General features: G+C 48.4%; 1 protein-coding gene across 1 annotated transcript in view; it reads left to right on the top strand.

The window, feature by feature from the left end:
• The first annotated feature begins 234 nt into the window (after positions 1–234).
• Positions 235–19464, top strand: part of BCL9 (BCL9 transcription coactivator) — a 57928-nt gene continuing 38698 nt past the window's right edge. The window contains exon 1 of the mRNA XM_030263342.4: positions 235–491. The gene's annotated coding sequence lies outside the window, so the exon portion shown is untranslated. The remainder of the gene's footprint in view (positions 492–19464) is intronic.

Below are 19464 nucleotides of genomic sequence, written 5' to 3'. Positions count from 1 at the left end.
TCTTTGCTCGGCGGGTTTAGCGCTGCCTTTGCTGCCGGAGGGAGCCTGGAATGCCCCGGTCCCTCCCGGCAGCGGGAAAAGCGGGCTCCGGCCGCGTTCGCGGGGAGGCGGCGGGCGCCCTTCTCCCTGCCCCGCGCCTGTCACCGGAGTTGGAGTTCGCATGGAGGAGGCCGGCGGAGGAGGAGGAGGAGGAGGGAGGCGGGAGGAGGAGGAGGAGGAGGGAGGGGGCCGCCTTGTTTGTGGCTTGTCAGCAGCCGCTGGAGACAAGCCTCCATGTGTGAAAGCCGCTTGGCATGAATGCCTGGGCCGTACCAAGCGCCGCGGCGCCCGCGGGGGGAGGCGGCCCCGCCGCCCCGCCGCCCCGCGCAGACAAAAGGCCCGGCACGGCTTCCCCGTGAGTTGCCCCGATGCTGCCGTAGCGCCCGCCCGGCGCAGCGCCCGCTCCCCGCCGCCCCCGCCATGCCGCCCCGCTGCCTGGCCGCCTGAGACAGGTAAGCGCCGGCCGCGGGCGGGGGCTCCGAGCCGGCGCCGCCGCCCCCGGGGCCGCTCCCCGCCCGCCGCCGCTCCCCCGGCGCGGCCCCGGCGGCTGCGGGCGCGGGGCGGCCGCGTGTGCCGCAGTCAGCCCCGGCCGCTGCCCGGAGCCCCCGCCTCGCCGCGGGAAAGTTTTGCGGCGGCCGCCGTGCCTCAGTTTCCCCCTCGGCTCGGTTTGCCCCCGCCGGCGGGGCGCGGGGAGGGACCGCGCCGGCCGGGGGGATCCCGGCACCGGGCGCGGAAGGGACAAAAAGCGCCTTCCACCTGTTGGCTTCTGTCCCGGCGGCTTTTACGGGGGCGGCGAGCCGAGCGAGGGCCGGGGGGAGAGCCCGGGGCGGCCGCCGGCCCCGCTGCCCCGCGCCGGGGGAAGCCCCGCGGGGGAGGGTGGAAAGCGGGGTCTTTGTCAGCCCTCCTTCCCGCTGCCTCCGGAGCCAGGCATTCGCCGCGGGGATGGGAGATGTTTTCTTCCCCCCTGGATGTCGGGAGATTAGATGAGATGTATTTACAGTTGCCGTTTATCAGCAAGTAAATATCGAGCTCGGCGTGAGAGCAGCAACGTGAAGCCAGCTTGCTTGCTCTCTTGCCGGAGGTTTTGTAGCTGTTTTCCTACTGTTGGTGAGGTGATAATGTGCAAGAGCCAAAAAAAAAAAAAAAAAAAAAAAAAAAGAACCAGCAAAAGGGAGAGAATTCCTGCTCCTCACACCGGGGCTTATCACAGTATCGGTACCGGCTTTGGTGAAATTTGGAGGTATATTTTTTTCATTGTGGCGTGAGACACAGAAAGCCTCCTGAAATGCTAGGTGCATCCTCACGAGGTCTTTTAAGTTTTTGGTGTGCCGTCGTTCAGGTTTCATTGATTCTAGTTGTTTTGTTAAAAAATAACCGACAAGATTCTGAGCTGCACAAATGTTCGTCATCCTAATGTCCTGGCACAACCTATGCGAGGCAGGAGCTGGGAGAGGGGGAGAGAGTGAGGATATGTGCTTTCCCAGTCAACGCTGGGAGGAGAGCATCATGTGTTGAAGAATATGAGCAGGAATTGGAGATGGGGGAGGGAGTCTAAATTGTCCTGAGACCCTATTCAATCCAGCAAGGAAGATGGAGGATCTTGCTGCTGCAAAAAAATGTACGGCAGAAATCTCAGCCAGCTTCTCTCTGACTTGTTACCTCCCTTCAAAAAATAAATAAATAAGCAGGAAAAGAATCAAAGCAAAACCCTGTGATTTGCTGTAACGTTTTCCAGGATACCTTTATCCCACATGCCTTACAGGCAGTCCAGTGATGGAGGTATGTGAGAAGCAGGGAGAGAGACTCTGAGGTTTATCGTCACAGGAGGGGGAGAAGTATCAGGTCATGTTTGAAAGGAGACTTGTCAGGCAATGAGGTAGGGAGGAAAAATGCCTGTTCTAGGCAGCTGGACCTGGGGAGAAGAAGGAGGCGGCTCCGGCACCTATGGTTCTGAAGCTGGGTGGAAAATCCGTGGAGAGGGGATGTAGACAGATGGGAGAGTGGGGAGAGAGGATGTCTAAGGAAGACCTTGGACTATCTCCTTGGAGGGCTTTAAAAAGAGGGGAGATTTTGAACTGAATCAAGACACAGGCAAGGCTAAAGCACAGCTAAGCTAAGTGTGATGTAGCAGGACTTTGCAGTGTGGAAGAACACAGAGGTTGAGTTTTCTAACTTGGCAGAGTTTGGGGCATTTGGTGAGGGGAAGGGATTTTTGTAGCTGGAGTGATTGTGACTTGGGCAAGAATTACATTTGAGAGAAAGAAGAGGGCATGTGGCTTGCCTTTTCCATAGGTGGCTTCTGTGATCAAGAAGCCTTCTGTTAAAATATCTTTGTAAATTTCTGTTTATTTTGCTGGAATCTGACAGTAGCAAGGAGAAAGTCATCTGTCCCTTGTGAAGCCTGGGGATGAAATAAACCTTTATTGCTTTATCGATGTTCCCACACACCCTGCACCTCCACGCACATGGAAACAAGAAGTTTGTGCAAACACACCTGCTTGTGCTGCACATCCTTCCTCTTGAGGGGCAATGTGCACGTGTTGTGAGCGTGGTTCCTGCACAGACATGGGCCAGCTCTCGTGTTTTCCTCAGTTTACAGGATAGCTTATTCCCTCAGCCTGGTTGCAGTAGTATATGACAGCCGACTTTGCGATAGCACCAACTGCACGTGAGGTGGCTGAGACTTAAAACCAGTGTGTGACGTGTTTTTGCTTTTCCATTCATGGCAGCACTCCCATGATGGTGCAGGGACACACCACAGGCATCTTGCATGCACAAATAAAATGTTACACACATGCACACGCAGATCTCAGGTCACAGGTACCCCAAGTCACTCTCCTTGAGAAGAAGCTGAAGCAGCAGCAGCTCGTTGCAGGCAGAGCTCACTCGCTGCTCCCACACACGCAGATCGCACGCGTGCACGCTCCACCTTTCCTCTCCAGGATCACCTGTTTGAATTCCAGCTGGGCTGGCAGCACAGGGAAGTTTTGCACCCTCCTGGATGGGGATTTGATGGCCTTTCTGTTCCAGCTTGGCGCTGGACAGGCTTGAACTGCAAAAGCTTAACAACAGGGAACACTAATGAGCCCCTGCTTGGCGTGCTGAGAAGAAAGGCCAAGGGCTGAGTGGGCATAAAAACAGTGGCATGGAGCCTCTTGGCCAGAGTCTGAGCCTTGGCGTGAGGGCTGGGGAGGGAGCAGAGTCTCTGGAGTCGGGAACAAGACGGCAGCGCTGCAGCAAAGGCAGGAGAGGAGACCATGTTGGGGGGAGGAGAGCAGGCTGCTGTTTCCACATCATCTGAAAACTCAACCTGCTGTCAGGACAGAAGGAAGGCTTGTGCATATTTTATGTCACTTTTCTCCTTCTAGGACAAGCTGCTGATCTGATCAGCTATGCACTTTAAAATCCTTGACGCGCCAATCAGCGAGTATGACTCGAGGCCAATAACCAGCCTTGGCCTCCTGCCTCACTCCTTTGTGGACATCCCATGCCGCCCTTCCCCGGAGAACGTGTGCACAATTAAACCCTGCACGGCGTTCCTCAACTGCGGCATGGGATGTGACGAGCTGCATGGAGACGGGGACAGAAAATGGCAACGTGTCAGGGCTGGGGGGGGTGGAGGCAGGGAGGGGAGTTGGCCATTTCTTATGCTGTTTGCTGATGTCTGGAAGGAGACTAAATGGGTAAATCGGTTTTCCTTTGAACTGGTGGTGTGCTGTTCCAGTCAGCTGCTCTTGCTTCAGAGGTCTTCAGTGGCAGCTCAGGAGTTGGTGGGGCTGGCAGTAAACAAAATGTTTTTCACTCCTTCAGCCTGAATTTTGTTGGGGGCTGTCAGACAAGAGATTTCTCCTCAGCTATCAGTTATTCAGTGCTGCTTCTGCATAGCAGAGCCACTGGAGATGGGAGCCCTGTGCCTTAGGGTGCAGGGAGCCCAGGCACGGTAGTTTTGACAGTCGCTCACACACAAACATGTAACTCCTGTGTCCCATAAGCCAACTCACTGCCCTAAACACCATTTTGGGACATGTGGGGAAGCAAACACATTTTCTATGTGATGCAGAGCTGTGACCCTAACTGAGGCCCTGCTTTATCCTTCACTTGTCCCGTGTGAGAAATGGCCATCGGACGTGGAGGTCTCACAGAACTTGAGGTCCTGGCACTGATCTAATGGGCAAATTGCCTTAGAGCTGGTGTAGAGCTTCCTGCTGCAATCTGTGAGCTGGGTGATGCTTGCACAGCACCCCAAAGGACCATGTGTGCCTGTGCAGACACCGTGCCCACAGACAGAGCGCGTGGTTCTACACCGAGCCCGCCTCACGCGACGGTAACTTCTGCTCGAAGTATGCGCACACTCTGTTGGATGGTGAATTCTGTTTTGTCCTTCCAGCAGAAAACAGCACAACTTGCCAGTGACATGGACTGGACATGTATTCCCCTAACAACAATATTATAAACATATGGCAAACCTGGTGAAACAACTGCCGTCCGTGTCTCCACACAAAACAAGGAGCCGGGTAACAAAATCTTGAGGCTGTCTGAGGCTCTATCTCCCCAGACTGTGATCTCATCAGCTTTCCCAAGCTAACCTCAACCTGGTCACTGCTGGGATTGTAAACTTGGGATGGGTGGGGGGCTGAGAGCAGTTAGCAGGAATGGCTATTTGTGATTCAGTCCACTTCCCTGTGACTCAGAACTGAACCATCCCTGGGCAGAGTATTTGGGGATAGTACTCTTCAGATGTTGAACATCAGTCTAGTTCTTAGAAGTTCTGCAGTACCCGGGCTTGCCTTCTTGCTTGCAACTGGGTTTTTCTCAGCATCTTTTGTGGAAACAAAACCCCTAAAAACTACTTCTGACTATTAAAGACGCCATGGTAATTTTTGCCAAAAGAAGAAGGGGGAGTGGTCTTAGCCCTGGGCACTTTGCCAGATTCGAGCTCAGGAAATTGCAGTCTATCTAGGTAAAACTCCCTATAGTTTAAATGAAAAAAAGTATTCATCTCTTACTGTCTTAAAGGGTAAGCACTGTGTTCTCTGGAGCCTTAAACAGACAGTACATTCTGGCTAGAGAGGTGGTTACGGTTGCTTGCTGGGAGAAGAATTTTTTATGCAAAAACTGGGGCCTTTTTTGCATTTTTGGGATGCTTCTAATTGCAAAATGCTGTATACATTTTAGGTTATTGCAAAGCTTGAATGAATATGTGGCTCAACATACAAATGCAAAGAAATACACTGGTGTGCTGTTTGCACAGGGAGCAGGCACAGCCAGCAAATACACGTCTTTTCTGTGGCAGAAAAATAAGGACCAGTTTTTTAGTCTTGCGCGTGTGCATCTGGGGGCTGGATTTTGTATGTTTAGCAGCAATTGCTTTTGTAAGCTGCTGCTAAGGCACGTAACTGGCTGTGTGCAATTGCAGTAATGGAATGTGAAAATGCAACTACACACAGACCTGTAATCTTGCATGCAAAATACTGCTGGTCTCGTTCTCCAGGTACCAAAGAATGGTCTGAGATTGTACTTGCCTTTGCATTTAACTGTGTTCACCTGCATTTTTCAGGTGACAGCTGTGTGTATGGAGTGCTGAATGATTATCCTTTCTATTTTTGCTTCAAGAAGAAGGAAATTAAATCTTTACTAGTGATCATGGCAGTGCATGTGTTGTGATAAGTCCAGGATGGAGGTGGCTCGGGGGTTGCAATGAAAAAAAATTCCATAACGCTTTGAAATCCAGGGGAAATGCATGAGTGAAGGAGAGCAGAGTGAGCTCCGTTCCTCCTACAGATGAGGAGTGTTGAGCTGCTGAGTTTGTCAGTGCTGTCAGGATCTGACCTTACTTCTGCCAAATCCAGTACTTTCAGGGCCCCCCAAAACAGAATGTGCATTAGGGCACAGACGGATGCAAGGCTGAATAACCATGCTGGGAAGCATCCATATCCTTGGATGTTCCAGCCCAGGACCCCCAAAGTGTGAAACAGATCTCCTCGTCCTCACTCAGTGAGATGGAGGCAGCTGGGGGGGACGACACAGTAGAACAGCTCACTTTCTCTGCACTTCACTCTCCAGCTTCTCTGGTGACAGTGATAACAAAGGGCTGCTCAGCATTAGGTGATATGGATCTCTCTCAGCCCACTAAACTTGAGTCCTGCAGGCTTCTCACTAGCCCTTGGGGCTTGGGTGTCACTGCACCCTGCCAGCCTGGGGTGGCCTGGGACAGTACCCCTGGGGGCTGGCAGCTGAACTTTCTCCACGAGGTCTGGAAGCATGGATTTCTCCTTACTGAAACCCGTGATTTTATTTTCAGGTTATTTCCTGCCATCCTGGGTCGTTGACTGCAATCACTTCCATTTTGCATGCTGCTCTTTGTAATTGAATCTATCGATGTATATTTAATCCACTTGGCACCGTGGTTGGTAACTAGGCACTGCTTCCCAGCCTTCTGTCACTTGTTTTCACAATTACTGTCTGAAGTTGGGGTGGGTGCCTGTCGCTCAGCTCTTTGCCCAATTGCTAGACTGCCTGGGAAGACCTGTGCTTGACATTCAGGTCCACAGCTGGTACAGCTCCTGTGCTTCCATCTGGATGTCAGCCAGGTGTGTAGGACCTGGGTCATGGAAGCTAAGCCTGTTGGGTTTAATTCTCTTCTCTGCTGCTGATTTGCTTTGTGTGATCATGGGCAAGTCCTTTAACCTCAGATGGCCTCAACTGGGTTATCTACTTCAGAAAGGTGTTGTAATGCTTAATTATTGCCAACTCTTCAGAAACCCCTGGTGGGAAAAAAAATGCATTTTATTCAGAGATATCGCTGACCTTCCTGGCCTTTCTAAGCCACCTTGGTGGTGCTAGGAGATATTTTTCCAACCTCAATAATGTTTCTTCAATTTTTCATCTGTACATTCACCCACTTTCTCAGCTGCATGTAAAAATGCCAAGCTGTCTGAAGCCATGGAAATATTTTTATAAACTTGACAGCCACGGCAAACATTCCTCCTTGGCAATAAATAAACAAGGTACACAGCCTGCCATTAACATCAATTTATAGCAGAGAGACCTTTGTCACTTATTGATGAGGGAATCCTAGACAATTCTTGTGCTAGCAAGCCATAAAGTAGTATTGTCTAAGATCAGGAAAATGCTGGATCCTTTGGGTTCCTGTGTGCTGGGAGTAACTGGGAAGCTCTGTTTGCCCAAGTGCATGTGGGAGTTCACGCAGGCACCAGGTATTTGGTTTATTCAAGGCTCTAACAAACTCTGTTTGGCTTGGGTGTACATGTGCTTGGGGGCTTGGTGTCTGTTTGTAGACAAAAAAAGCCTGTTTTCCATAGTGGCAGCTGAAACACAAAGGTGGTACAAATTAAACTGGATAAATTTTAGACACCCTAAAAAAAAAAAAAACCTGCAAACAAAGGACATCAGTCAGCATTGCAGGAGCAGAGCCTCCGTCGTCGTGCAGCCTCCTGTGCACCCTCCTTCCATTTTCCTTGCAGCTGGCTGTGGGCTGGGAGGGTTGGCAAGTACCTGAACCCACACTGCAACATCTCCCTGTGGGCAGCTCCCCACGTAAGCACTCAGACAGTGCTCGGTTTGGTGTGTTCTAGGTTAATTTACCCTGAACACATCTAAACACAGATCTTCAGAGATGTTGGTGGTGCTGGCAAAAAAAAAAAAAAAAAAAAAAAAAAAAAAAAAAAAAGCAGGTACCCCTCTTTTTCTCTCATTACTTTGGGTTATTTCTTACTTTTTTAGCAGGCTCTTTTCCTGCCATCTTTGAGTAGTGGATTCTCTGTGGTGTGCTCAGGAGAAGAAAGTCTGGGCTGTTCTTCACCTGTGTCTTTGATGGAAGACTTAAAGTAGGGAGCCAAGCTTCTTTCTACCACCTCACTCATTCACTGCCTCTCTGTCTCTGTGCCGTAGTTCTTCCCTTCTTCAAATGAGGATGACAAGTCTTCACTCTGCTTCCACAAAACCTTTGAAAACTAAGGAGAAAAACATGCAGGGCATTTGTCTTCCCTCTCCAGGAAATCATAAATCCCTCCTCTCTCCCCTCACCCCTCTCCCCTTCTCCTTTCTACCTTTTTTCCTCTCTCCTCTCCTCTCTCCCCTTTTCCTCTCATTTTAAGAGTTGTTATTATTATATTCTGTCCCTTTAGGTCTCCTCTACTTCCACTGCTCTTGCAATCTGTCTCTCTCTGCTGTTTCCATATCCCCTTCTATTTGCAGCTCTCTTCCTTCTGTTCATGTCATTTTCTTCTCTCACCCTGTATCTTCTACCCTCCCCCACTATTCATGCGCCGCACTCCTATCGCTTCCCTCTGGTTTATCCTCCAAATTCCTCCCTTATGTGCGTCTCCACCGCGGACCCCTTTTTGTTGCTGCCAGCTGCGGGTCCCTGCGGCCTGGGTGCCTGGAAGCTGCGGGCAGGGCTGGCTGGCCAGGCCTGAGGGACAAGGACAGAGTGTCTAGAGCCAGGGAGAAGTCAGGGGAATGGGAATAGGAGAATGGGACCAGAGAAAGTCACAAGGTCATGTCCAAGGAGGTGAGACTCCCTCCATGTGTGTGCTGCTGGCTCTGGATGGAGCTGCCTTGAGTCTCATTCTGAGCTGCAGCATGGTTGTCACTTTAATGTCTGAGCACTTTGTTTCTGCCTGGAAGCTTGATGAAGTCTGTAGTCTCAAATGTTGTCTCCTTACGTCACCTCACCTCCTTGGACATGACCTTGTGACTTTCTCTGGTCCCATTCTCCTATTCCCATTCCCCTGACTTCTCCCTGGCTCTAGACACTCTGTCCTGCAAACATGGGTTGTGTTGTGCCTGGCTGCCTGTTGACATCTCTGGCTGTTGAGAGATGTCACTTCCAGCTGAGTTCAGGGCCCTATGCTCTGCCAGGGAAGGCCATGATGGAGGAGGGGGAGGATGAGCACCAAAGGTCTGGGAAGTCCTGTGCATCTTGACGGAGAGTTGCACTGAGCCCACAGGCCAGTGCCCAGCAGGTCAGGACAACTGTGCTGTGTTCCTGGGAGAGCTGTGCTTGGTGTCCTGCTCTTGCAACAGGACAGGAATAACCTCACTGCGTTAGGGAGAACCCCTCTCCCATCTGCCTGAGAGAGCCACCTGATCCCAGGAGGAGCCTATCCCACTGTCTGATGTGGGATGGACTTTCCTCCAAGTCAGCCACGGTGGTTGCGGTGTATTTAACCACCTCTCTTCAGGGACAGGATTTTGGCTACAAGGATCAAGTCCAGCTGCAGCAGTTACAAAGTGGTGGGTTTTTTATATCCCCTCATGGACTCTGTTTTCTTCCCACATGGGGGACATATGGCATGGAGAAGTCCCTTTCTCAGGGCAGGCAGAGGTGGCTGCATCTAGGCTGATGGGAGAGACAGCCAAATCAGGGCTCATGAGGTGTTCCTGACAGCAAGGCACAAAGAAAGAGGTCAAGATGGCCATGTGCTGAAGTTCATCCAGTGTCCTAAAGGACAGGGCATGGTGACTTTTGGGCCTCCAGGGGAGTTTAGCTCTACTCCTGGGTAGCACATTTGCCCCTGTTAGGTGTCAATCCCAGGCTTATTAAAGTCATGAGCCTCAGTTTCCCTGACCAGACAGTTCCTGATTTCTCCCTTCTGTCTCTGCAACACTCTGACCCTTCCTTAGCGTGTTGGTTGATCTCCCTCGTGCTTCATGTCAGGTGCTGCACACCTTTTCCCACTTTTCCCACAGCCGTTTTTCTCCCTCTCCATACCTGCTTCACCTGTTTTACCTGCTTTTTCCCTCCTGCTCTGCCTCTGGGCTAGGTCTCTCTCCAGACTGTGTCTAAAACCCTCTACCTCATTTGCCTTCCCTTCTGGCTTCCTTGTCTCTGTGGTCATGCCCTGAGCTGTCAGAAGCCAGGAGAGGAGGACCATTGCAAGAGCAGGGCAGAGATTGGAGGGTGTGAGGGAGAGCAGAGCACAAAGGCAGATTCCTAAACCAGAGTCCATCATTTTCTGGTCTTTGGCTTTACCCAGGTATGTGCTCTTAGCTACATGGCAGAAGTCCCCTTTTCCCAGAAGTGTGATTTTCCCATTGCTTCTACTTTACTACTGGCAAGCTCCTGAAAGGTTAATGAAGTCATTCACTGCAAAAGGGAAAAGCACATCTTCCCATGTTTTGCATAAATTAATCTTGGAGATTATAGAGCAGCCGGTGCACAGGGCACAGGATATGCAGCTATGTCCTTGAATTTTGTCACCCAAAATGCAGCTCTGGGAGTATCATGTAGGTGATACTGTGCTCTCCAGTCCTTGATATCAGCTGAGGCTAAAATGTAGGTAAAAAGCTGTGGCCTCCTCAGTCATCTTTATTCATGTTTCATTGTGTGTAATGAGACTGGGGAGGAGGTACCCAGGAATGCCCACAAGCCCTTCCTCCCATTGCGGTGGATCCTTGTTTCCCACAGATCCTCTTTAGAAAATGCCCTGTATCAGGTTTCATTCCCCCTGGATTTTTTTTTTTTTCTGCCTGAGAAGTATGCAGAAAATCATTCAATTGGTTTTGAACCACATGAGTGGGAGCAGAAACCAGCCCAAGAAGGTAAGCGTTCTGACCTTTACTGCACTCAGATAACTGAAAATAATAACAAATAAATACATTGTTTCTAAACCTCAGACTTAGGTATGTGTCCCTGTTTTATTCAACAAGAGCCTGAGCTCCTGGGAGGGCTGAGGTTATGAACTTGGTAGCTGCCTGCACTAAGCAGCAGCCCCTATGCTTTCCTTTTGTAAAAGGAGCTGGAGCCAGTCCAGGTATTCAGGATGTAAGGGGACAGGGCCAACATCCCCACACTCCTGCCATCTTGCTGCTGGGACCCTGCATGTTTTCCCATGGCTAATGTGCTGGGAGAATGAGAATTTGTTTATTTCTTGCCTGTGTGTGTTTCTTTGTGCTTTTTGCCTCTTGTTTTCAAATATAGGGTTGACCATTTAGGGCCATGCAGGGCTGGCTACCAACTCTGCATGTATGCAGACACTGGATAAGATTATGGGATTTACTCAGAAAAAGAAGTGTTAAAACCTCCAAATCAATGAGTGTTTGAAAAAAAGGGAACCTGTCTGGAAGGAGGACATGCTGAACTGTTACTTGCAGCGAGCTCCCCAGGTCTGGGTCTTAGGTCACTGACTCAGACTTCCATCATCTCTGCAGATGCCCCTGGGGAGGTCCATCTGAGACAGCCTCTCTCTGCAGGCCGCTGGTGACAGTAAATATTTGTACACTGCATGCTGAAGTGCTGATATGGGGCTGGAGTCCCATTGTGCAGTGTGCTGTCCAGACCCTGGAAAGAGACAGTCCGTGTCCTGAAGGATTTACTGCAGTCCCAAATTAGAGCTGGAAAACAGGCTTTTTGTGCCTACAAACAGACACCAAGCACCAAATTCATGGTGCTTTCTGTCGTGGCTGTGGCTTGATGTTCCTTCAGCAGGATGTTGCTTCCCTTCCCTCCTCTGCGACATGGGGAGATTGTTTGCTTGGTTTCTGCCATCCAAACCACCAGCGACTGTAGAGATGCCTGTATGCAGACTGTGGGGAGGATGTAGGGAGGTTTCTGGCATTCAGTCAGTGTAAAGCACCTTATTTATTAGAGTCTAATGCCCGTTTGGGATGTACTTCTGATCTAAAGCTCCTGAATTCTTCCCTTTTAACGTTAAAGAAGCCATTCAGAGGCCCCCTGGGCCCAATGTGTGCTTCTGCTGAAGTCTGCCCTGATCATATATCTACCACTGTCTTGCCCAGACTTCGGGTTCAGTGATTTTGTTTTCATTAGAAGATCTCCTCCAACTCACCTCTTCCTTCAGGGGTTCCAGCAGATACCCAAATAAATATGATATTCAGTGGGCTGTGCACGTGTTTCCATACACTACTGCAGTGTATGGAAACGTGCATTTTCAACATGCAACCTGAGACGTGCCTGGATGTTTGCATTTGTGTTGTGTGGACGCTTGCATTCATGTCTGCCAGTGTATTTGGGCTGGAGGAGGTAGCAGCAGAGCCTCTGGCAGCTGGGAAGAAAGGAATGACAGGCTTGCTAGGGGAGGGAGGAGAGAGTTTGGTAGCTAAGATGAGGATTGGGTAACAACTGGAGGGGGAGATCAGATTTAGGATCCATGTTGCTCACTTCAGAAAATAGGAGAAGAAGCAGTACATTGTTTATTGGGGATTGTGTTATTCCTGTGCATTATTTATTAGACTTCTGCTAATGGTACTGCATAAAGAAGTGGCACTTCTACAGAAATTTCACAGACAGCTGGAGGATCAGTTCCAGGAGGTATTGTAACCAGGTCAGGTTGGTGTAGGGAATCCTGCTGGGTTCAGTTTTGACAGGCTTTGGAAAAGAGAAGATTGTTCAGGAGGCATTTGCAGGGGAAAAAGAGGGGGGGTGTCTGACTCACCAGGGAACAATGATTGCTGTGAGGATAAAGGGGCAGGCTGGAAGAAGACCTGGAGACAATGGTGAATTCCTGGGTTCAGTAGCTTCAGGATTCCAGCCTGAGGTACAAGGAAGCGTGAGAAAATGATGTGTTTAGGAGGAAGCTTTAGGAGTAATAAAGGCAGTTGGTGAGAGAAAGCCAGAAGTAAGGAGGAAGCAATGCTGCACCTTGAAGTGGGTCCCGTAAGGCTTGATTTTGAGGCAGGAGTTGGAAGAGTGGATGTGCAGTGACTGTAACTGAGCCCTTCCTGAGTTACCTGTAGTGTCTGTTAGCACAGACCTGCTGGTTTGCAGCCTCTGCAGATGCAACAGGCAAAGCAGAGGTGTTGAGGTACCCAGGGACAGGAGACTATGTAGGTTTGTGAAGTTCATAGTGCAGACAGATGGGTGCCAGGAGGGTGCCCCCAGTCAGTTTTTGGATACTGGTCCTTCTTTTCATTTTCAAGATGTCTGGTCACTTAGAGAGGTGGGACTGGTGTTCTGATAGGTGGCATTCGTCTTTCACTCAGCCATGAATCTGAAATCAGCCAATACTGGAGGAGGAAATCATGCCATTGGTGGAAACTGTCTTTGGATGAGAAGCTAACTCATAGATGCCAAAATACCCAGACAAAATATAAAGGTTTTATTTTTAAGGTTTTTTTACCCCACCACGTTCAACCATTGGGTGGGGAACACCCTCCTTGGTGCTTGTGACTTGTTTCCATGAGCCAAGAACAGGTTTAAATGGAAGTTGCCTTGGTGACACTTCAACCTAAGAATCACAGTGCTGAGCTGGTGCAGAATTTTGGGGCTGGAGGGGAGGAGGAGAAACTGCAACATAAACACAGCTTCATGGGCTGCTGTCCTTTATTTTTCTGACTGCAGTATGAAGCCTACTTTGTTAGATACAGTCGCACTGTGAACATGGGAAGTCCTGTAGCACAAACAGTAACTCCATTAGCCAGTCAGCCCCTGCCCTCACTGAGTGGTATTTTATCTAATTTTAAGCAGGATTGATGCAAATCATTCAACAAGTGCCTGTGACTGTTGGCGTGTTGAAGAGTTGTTTTGGGTTTTATTTTTCAGTTATTGTCTTAACACTGCACTGCACCCTACAGCAAACCTCCTTATTGTGTGCAGCTATCCTGGGGGTGTGGGTAGTGCTAAGTGCACTGAGAACTGTAACAATAACTGTGTGAGAGTGGCCTGGAGGTTTGGAACTAACCAGGCCATGATGGGACACGATTCTGTTAATCTACTGTGTGTTTGGAATAGAAGGTGACTTGGGCCAACCAACTGAAATGCCTTCAGAGAGTGTTTCTTCACCTTAGGAGAACGTGTGATCATCTGAGATCTGGGACTTGAGTTCCAGCAGGGGTTATCCATTGGGAAAGGACAGTCCATTTTGAAAGTGAAATGCTGATGGGTCCAGGAATGATAAAATCACCCTTGGACTTTTTTTTTTGTGTGTGTGAACTCCTAGAAGTCATCTATGTTGGTATAAATGAGATCATTTGGCCTAATTAGTTCCAAGCTTAATTAGCAGTAATTATCCCAACATGGGAGTAATACTCGAGTAGGAAGTACTGAGTCCTCGATTAGATAGATCTCTAATTGGTGTTACAATATTGTAATTAAAGCATGCTTGTACGCCTCTGCCTCTGCAAGTGATTTGTTTTATGTCTGATTAAGCAGGGAGTCCGGCAGCCTCAAGGAGGCCAGGACATCACCACTGATTGAAACAGTGTATTATTCTTTGTTATAGGAAAGAAATGATGAATCACATGTACTAGGAAACACTGTGGGCCAAATTAGTCCTTTGAGTAATTGCTACTGGAGTTAGGGAAATTACAACAGGGGTAAATTTGGCCTCAAGTGTATCAGCTCTATCTGTGTATCACACGGTTAAACAAATACTCATTTGAATGTGCAGTCTGGCAATTACACCATCAGACAAATGCAAGTGAGTTAATCTGCATTTGCGATCACTGGATTGCAGGGGTGAGTTTGCTGCTGGGTGATGGTTATTAGGTTGCACATTCTGCTCAGATTTTGTGGGAAGTGGTGTTGTGGGTCCCAGGATGCAGCTGGCATAGTTTCAGATGGCCACTGCTGGCTGCAGTGTCCTCTCCTTGTTGAGGTGAGACCTGGAAGGTACCGCTAGGGCCACCAGGAGCACCTGGCAACTGGAGGAGATGGGCAGACAAGAGTCCTCTTCAGCAGCCTTACCTTCAGACTGACTGGTCTGATCGTCCCTAGCAGAAGACCCTTCAGAATATCAGGTAAACATGTTTTTTGAAGAAGCTTAAAATTAAGAGAGTGATAATGGGAACTTTCTGAAATTAGTCAGCATCAAAACACGAAAGCTTCCTATGTCTTTTTAAGAAACCACCTCCTTAGGAGTTGGCAAGTGTGCTGCTTTATTACTTATCTGTTCGCTACATGAGTGGGCGACTGTACTTCCTGATTTGGTTCTCCAACATAGAGAGATCATCAGCATAGGTCTGTAGAGGACAGTAACTCCTCGCCTACAGAAAGTAACAAATAGGAATGCATGTATCCTCTGGCTGTCACAAAGGATTTCTAAGCACATTCGAGTCACATCCGAAGTAACACGTCACCTTATTTCCATTTTACAGCTGCGGAAACTGAGGCACAGATCGGTTACTTCTCTTGCTGCAGCTCATGGAGCTGGTGTATGTGGCAGCACCAGGAACACAGTGCAGATCTCATCACCTTCTGCTTCACCCACAAAAACATCTTTCTTTTCCAGGAGGGAGAGTCCTCCCAGAAGGAAGGAGATGACTTGAGCAAATAAAGTACACAGAATTCTGTTAAAGCAATATTAGGGATAAGAATTTAAACACCCCATACACGGGAATTCAAAGCGAGGGTTTCCATAGCAGCGTTGCTTGGCCACATTGTATATACACTGTTTTGCATTGTGCTGGTGATGTCAAAGGCATATTCTAATATCTGTGTGTGCAATATGTCTGAATCAGAGCTGCTATGAAACTTAAGGGAGAATTACACCATGGAGGCATATTCTTGTGTGATGTTGGGAGGAAATAACAGAACTAGGTTTTGCTAGGATTTTTCTCCAGAGATATTTTTTCTTAGAAAATTGCTGATTTGCCAGAATTGTTGCTATTTTGAGGAAAAGTTGACTCCAGTTTTATGTTTCATCTTGGAAAAAAAATGGAGAAAAATTTTAAAGCTGTCAAAATTAAATATTTCAAGAAGGTAAAACAAAGCCTTGCATTTAATACATTTAGTCAGTTTCTAGGTAGAAAATTTGAAAACAACTTTTTCAGTTTTGGTTTTTTTTTTTTTTTTTAACCTGATCAGATGTAGAACAGTTATTTGAAATTTCTGAAAATCTGGAAGGAATAGAAAGCTTATTTTTTCACACTACATAGTCCTGAACTGTCCTGGGAGTGGCAGGTGGCAAGGGAGTGACTGCATCACCCAGCACCGTGGGTGCCTGCCCGGTTGTGTGTTGCAATGGGAGCTGTGGGAGAGGTTTCCCACTGAATTCCTCTCTTAACTACTTGGTAAAGGCACGTAGCAAAAAATGCCTGCTCCAAAAACTGCTCAAATCTTTCCCAAGGATCATCTGTCTCTAAAAACCCAGGTATCACCTGGATATCATAAGGTTAAGCCTCTGGACCCGGTGTGTTTTGGGTGGGAGCCACTGTTTGTCACATCGTTAAACTCGATTCAGCAGCTGATGGGATCTCCGAGGGGGATCTGCCGCCTTTCCCTGCCCCACACTGGGGATCATGGGGCCTGTTCTTCTCACCTCCCTATGCATGGACAAAGAGAGGCACCACAGCTCTTCCCTGTGCTCGTCCCTCTCTGCCCTTCCTGCTCTGAAAGCTCTCCTGGGAAGCAGGAGGGATGTTGCACCCTGGGCTAGAAAGGCGTGCTTGCACTCATGGAAAAGCCCTGTGAGTTATTTTGGCATCATTCTTCCTGCTGGCAGCAATGTTTCCTCACTGCCAGCATTCCCAAATGTTGGTGTAGCCTGTATGCCAACGTCTCCTTTCTCCCTGCCCCCTCATGTTGCAATTGCTAATTTCTGTGCCTGTGCCTGAAGAGCTGTAGTTTAGACTTGCTTTCCCATACATTGAAGCCGTTCTTGTTTAGGGAAGAAACTGCAAAAGGGGTGTGGGAGAGAGAAAAAAAGAAGAGATCTGGGATTTTTTTTCCCTATGTGGCAGTGATGAATGCTGGGTATTAGAGAGACAAGCTGACAAACATCTGAATGAGTGGAAGAGACTTCTAACCCAAAGGGAGGAGTTGTGGTTTAGGTTAAAGCCACAAAGGAAGTGAAGGAGGTTACCACTTTCCTGTCTGTGGGCAGGAGGTTCTCCTTGTGCTCGTTTGAAGGCTTAGCTGTAGCTCATTCTTCCCTAGGAACATGCTCATCTGTGTACTTCTTGAAAGGCATTCGAGCTGGCGTCTGATCTTGGGAGTGACAAACATCCCCTTTATACTCAGAAATCAGCAGGAGCTGGGAGCTAAAGATCTGGGAATCACAGTCTAATTTATGGAGCCAGATATTCTAAAGCATCTTGTTAGGCCATGTGTCATGGTTGGTGCTAGATCATGTAGTGTTTTTCTCTGTGCTTCTTCCTCTTTCTGATTCCACTTGGGATTTTTTGTTGTAAATATCTGTATGTACCTCTGGGGCTTGTTGGCTTCCCACAGGCCTCGCTTGTCTCATGTTCCTGAATGATTGGCAAATTGTGTCTCCATTCTGCCTGGATCCAGCAGTCTAGCATGCTGATACAGGACAGATTCGGAATGTCATTGGGTTCCTACCAGCATTGCCTTGATCAGGATTTTCCGTGATTTTTCTGAGCTTGCATTTCTTTTAACGGTGCAGAGGCTTTAGCTGTATGCGGTTGCAAAGTTTGTTGTCTCAGCTCTGCAGCTTCACTCTTCATCTGAGGGAAGAGGGTGAGTGGTTAACCCTGGTGTGCTGCAGAAGGCATGCCAGGAGGGAGATGAAAGAATACAGGATTGCTCTTACAAGATCATGAGCCTTCTCCTGAGTCAGAGGAGCATGGGCACATGAGCCGGCAGTCTTAATCCCAGCTATCAAGTGGTGACTGCACAGTTAGAACCACTGTCAGTGACAGTGACTTCAGTGTGTGCTGCCACTGCCTTCTGATTACTGTGCACTGCTGTACATGAAAAGAGCATCTGAAAGGTGCTCCCTGAAGAGCTGTTTTGTGGTCTCTAACCTTCCATTAACAGCTCACCTTAGACCCTAACCCTGGCCTTGGGATGCAGCAGAGTTATTTCATTTACCAGGTGTGAAAATCATATTTTGCCATGTGAGGATGGTTCCTCTCTCAGGTGTATTACAGCAACTGGGGTTTCTTTTTTTTTTTTTTTGTTTGTTTGGTTTTTTTAATGCTTTGTTAAAACTACAAGATATCATTAAAGATTTATATGTGGCAAATGTGCCCTTTTTTTTCAGAGTGTTTCCTTTTAGAGGCCTTCATGGTATTGATTTCAAGTAGATTTTCCTTCTCTGTTTTAAAACGTTTCCTTTGCCTATGGATTTTCAGCATTACTCACTGGAGCTGTGTGCAGTACATTCCCCAGACTATGCTGTCAAGCCAGTGTCCCTTACTGCTGCTCTTCAGGGACCACTTCTGAAGCTGGAAAGACCATTCATTTGCTGTGTTCACTCAGTCCTGCGCCACTATCCCGCATCACATCCTTATTACTCCAGGATGTGCATTGTCATCTAACTGAGCCATGGGTCTGTTTTCACCGTGTGCCAGTGGATCCCACCACACCTAATCTGGCAAGAGTCTTGAGCTGGCCCTTCTTTGGACTGAGCAGTGTTTGGATGTTTTAGATGTAAAGGGAAAACAAGCTGTATGATGGGGACATGAGGACACCAGAGTGGTAAGCAGCTGATATTGTAAGATCATTTGTTTTTAATGTCAAGCATTTCATTTCTTAAACTCATCCTTGTGACCACTAGAGTGGGGAACAGGGATTTCTGTTTGGAGAGGGCTCTCAGCAGGAAGGCTGAGAGTACTGGCCCAGCACAGATCCTAGAGGAGCAAGGTACCGCTGCCCTTTTGAGGAGTGGGATGATGTTCACCAGCCATTTCTGTGCCCCAGGATAAGGCCTCAGGATCCGTGTTCTGCTGGTGACTGGAACATCTCAGTGAGAGCCAGATGATGGTGAGGGATCAGCCATCTTTTGGTGGATCATATCTCTAAGATGTTGAAGACTTGGATTCAGACCTTAAAGCATCTGGCTTATGGAATTTGGCTTTGTTTACTGTAGTGTTATAGCCTTAGGGCCACAGAAAGTGCAGCTTTTCTGAAATCATTGGAGTTGTGCTTGCTTATGGCAGCAGGGAGCTGGGGACACTTTTTTTTGGAACATGTTGCCAGGATCATAAACCCTTTTCTTTGGGAGATACTTTGTAAGGAAGTAAATGCCTGGGAAACATTGTCCTAATGGAAACAAGGTGTTGGAGTGATCAGGTCTCAGAACAACTCTTATTTCTTCCTCACATCTGTGACTTTCAGAAGCCACCATCCTAAGGCTCAGTTCTTCTCTCGTTCCTCATTATCATCTCAGTTTTGAACATCATATACACCACCAAGAGCAGGAACACCCAGGGGAGACTTCAATCTCTGCACATGGGGAAAATAAGGACTTGGAAGAGGAAGCTAGCTGACTTGCATGGGATACAGGCAGGCTGAAGTTGTGTCACTGAACAGAGCAGCAGCAATCTGTTATCGGATTCCAAAGTGGAAGGTATCTGTGCTTCAGCATTTAAATATTTACAGGAGATTCCTGCTGCACTCTTTGATGCTGGATGGTCAAATAAAAGCAATTACCAAAAATACAAGTGATTTCTAAGGACAGTGCACACTGTAATACATGCATTTCTTGCATGAGCAAGATGGACTTCTGGCATTAATTTTGTCTTGGTTTGACAGAG

This window comes from Taeniopygia guttata, chromosome 1 (assembly GCF_048771995.1).
Source record: "Taeniopygia guttata chromosome 1, bTaeGut7.mat, whole genome shotgun sequence".
Classification (NCBI taxonomy): domain Eukaryota; kingdom Metazoa; phylum Chordata; class Aves; order Passeriformes; family Estrildidae; genus Taeniopygia; species Taeniopygia guttata.
The sequence above is the reverse complement of the archived record's forward strand: the minus strand, read 5'-3'. Positions and strand labels throughout refer to the sequence as shown.